Below are 3,545 nucleotides of genomic sequence, written 5' to 3'. Positions count from 1 at the left end.
ACAAGTTTAACACGATAAGTGTTTTTTTTAAATATTAATAACTAACTTTTTAAATGTTCTTATAACAGTAACAGTAATCTCAGTAACAGTAATAGTAACAATAGTTTTAATATTGTTTTCTAATGATAGTATTAATATAAAATTATCTTTATCGTGATAAATTTTTATGGAAAATCGTAAGATCATATAGAGTGTGTATTCCATAATAATAGTAACAATAGTTAAAATTTATTAAAATGGTAAAATCATAATTTTTGTAATCAATAATAGAAAAAGTGTTTAAAATAGTATATCCGAAATTATATTAATATTATTTGTCTATTTTCCCCCGGTCTGTATATTATCTTGGATTGCAGATTGGTCCAGCCAATGAACTCATCCTTAATTCCTCATCCACAATCTGTGACCTGTCCCCGCCAGGGAACCACATTCACATTCCTTTCGACACACCCTTTTCATCTTCCTCCTCTTACTTCAGTTCTCCCCGTTTGTCCATGAAGCCACAACAACATCAATGACAACAACAGTTTCCACCGACTTCCTCCCCACCCCAACCGCACCATTTCCCCTTCTAATTCCAACCGCACTCTTTCTTCCGTTTCCAATTTCAAAGACACCCATCTCCTCAAATCCCTCACCCATCTGCAAAGCCAACCGAATCGATTCCGCATGCATACCAAGTGCTCGACCGAATGAAAAATAAGGGTTTTTCACCCGATATCGTCACCTACAACATTCTCATTGGTTCCCTTTGTTCCCGGGGAATGCTCCATGCAGCTCTTGAGTTTAAGAACCAGTTGCTGAAAGAAAACTTCAACCCCACCGTGGTTACCTACACCATTTTAATTGAAGCAACTCTTTTACAGGGTGGGATTGATGAGGCAATAAAGCTCTTGGATGAGATGTTTGAGATTAATCTTCAACCTGATGTGTTCCCTTACAACTCCATCATAATATGTGCAGAGAAGGTTACGTGGATCGTGCGTTTGAGGTTATTAGCAGCATAAGTAGCAAGGGTTATGCCCTGGATGTCATAACTTATAACATTCTCCTGCGGAGTCTTTAGAATCAAGGGAAATGGGAGGCGGGTTTTGAATTGATGTCTGACATGGTTGCAAAAGGTTGTGAGGCTAACGTTGTGACGTACAGTGTTTTGATTAGTTCACTCTGTCGCGATGGGAAGGTTGAGGAGGGGGTGGGTTTGTTGAAGGATATGAAGAAAAAAGGTTTGGAACCTGATGGTTATTGCTATGACCCTTTGATTGCTGTTTTGTGCAAAGAGGGTAGAGTGGATTTGGCTATTGAGGTGTTGGATGTTATGATCTCGGACGGTTGCGTGCCGGATATTGTGAACTATAACACCATATTGGCTTGTTTGTGTAAGCAAAAAAGAGCTGATGAGGCTTTGAGCATTTTTGAGAAGTTGGGTGAAGTGGGGTGTTCTCCCAATGCTAGTTCCTACAACACAGTGTTCAGCGCTCTAGGGAGTAGTGGGCATAAAGTTAGAGCATTGGGGATGATTTTGGAGATGTTGGACTGTTGATCCCGATGTGATCGCGTATAATTCGCTTATATCTTGTTTGTGCAGGGATGGGATGGTGGATGAGGCCATTGAGTTGTTGGTGGACATGGAGATGGAGAGTAGTGAGTGTAAGCCAAGTGTTGTTAGTTACAACATTGTTCTTCTTGGGTTGTGCAGAGTGGGTAGAGTTAGTGATGCTACTGAAGTGTTGGCTGCGATGGTGGACAAAGGGTGTCTGCCAAATGAAACTACTTACACTTTTTTGATCGAAGGGATTGGTTTTGGGGGGTGGCTGAATGATGCTAGGGACTTGGCTACAACCCTTGTTAATATGGATGCTATTTCTGAACATTCATTTGAACGATTGTACAAAACATTTTGCAAGCTTGATGTGTACAGACAGCTTAATTTGTCTGACTAATTAACAACTACTGGGGATTTATTTATCCAAGAATTGCCCATGAACTTTTTGTTTTGTTTCAGTTTTCCCACCAGTCTTTGGTTAATTTTAGCTTTCTGTTCGGAGTATAGAGGACGGATGATGTCCACAGTCCACCAGTCTTTGTCATCTCTCTGTGCTTGTCCTTTTTGACGGCAAAGAAAGTTGTATATGACTCTGAATGCTAGATGGACTTGGAGATGGATTTTGGGGAGCCATAATGACTTTTTATGTGAAGAATTTGTATTGTTGCTGCGATTTTTGACCTTTTTTGGGGTTAAGATTTTGGACCATTGTATTCCTTCCAACTCTTAGAAAATCTTGCTGCTTTGACTGTGCATTGCAATGAGCCAAGGAATGGCGGAGAGAGTAGGGACATTGTTGCATAGTAGTGGGTAATTTGTATGACAATGTTGTTTAGTAGAATGTATATGTGGATTTATATGATTTTTAAAATAATTATCAATTAAAAATAATACAATATAGTTTGACGGAATACACTCTCTCAGTCTTTCTACACGAATTTGGGAAATCCTTTTTGTATGGATGAACATTTTTTCTCCGTAATTTGTAGGAGGACTTAGTTTAAACTTCATTCTCATTATTTATAGACCTAATACAATATCGAGCTTGCTAAGAGCATTTTCAAGGAATGCAGTTTAAACAACTCATTGAGTTTTTTATTTTCTATTAATTGACTTTTATAACATCATATCATATTTAAACAATTTATATACATTTTATTCTGATATATAATTTTAAGTAATCATTAAATGTCCTATATTTTTATTCACACTTACTTTTATTTTAATTAACATTTAAGTTCAATTATTCTAATTGAGACAAGAAAATATTATTTTAATCGTAAACAATTGTTGATTATAGAAACAACAAAGCTTAGTTTTAAGTAACACAACTTGACAAGTAAATCATTTTCAATGTTAAAAAGAAGCAATAATATCAAATAAGCAACTCGTCAAGTAATAAACGCTAAAAATATTTTAACATCCAATGAAGTTTCAAGGAACAACATCTTAAATCAATATATATTGATTATAATTTTGTAACTTTTACTTAATCTTATCAGTCATTTTTAATAGATTATTTGTTTATTCTTAAATAACGTACATGTCTTTTGTTTTAGGTTTAATTATATTTTTATATTTGTTTTCTCAATTTTGCAAATTTCACCCTTTCATTTTTATACAAATTTGATACCACTATTTTAATTATATAACTTTTATCCATCTATTAATTTAACATTCTATAGATATTAGAGTATTGTGTCCTTACATTCAAAATATCATTTTTAGCTAATTAATAATTTATTTTTAAAATATCGCTTTCATTTAATATATCCCAGATGTAAGGACACAATACCTCAGTAACCTCTCTAGTCGGGTATTATGTTCTTGCACCAGCGTATTGTATACTAGGAAAAATAATAAAATTTGATTTAAAATATAACTTATATATTTATTATGAATTTTAATCAAAATTTAATTGATATATTTAAAAGCATAAATTATAGTTTTATAAAATAATGTTAAAATACTACAGTAGTACTAGTTAACAACAACAACA

The 3,545-nt window shown here is 34.1% G+C and overlaps 1 pseudogene; it reads left to right on the top strand.

Moving 5' to 3' along the window:
• The first annotated feature begins 383 nt into the window (after window positions 1–383).
• On the top strand, window positions 384–1,966 carry LOC114399443 (annotated as a pseudogene).
• Window positions 1,967–3,545: the final 1,579 nt, after the last annotated feature.

The sequence above is a fragment of the Glycine soja genome, chromosome 19, assembly GCF_004193775.1.
Source record: "Glycine soja cultivar W05 chromosome 19, ASM419377v2, whole genome shotgun sequence".
Classification (NCBI taxonomy): domain Eukaryota; kingdom Viridiplantae; phylum Streptophyta; class Magnoliopsida; order Fabales; family Fabaceae; genus Glycine; species Glycine soja.
This window is presented reverse-complemented; position numbering and strand designations above follow the sequence as displayed.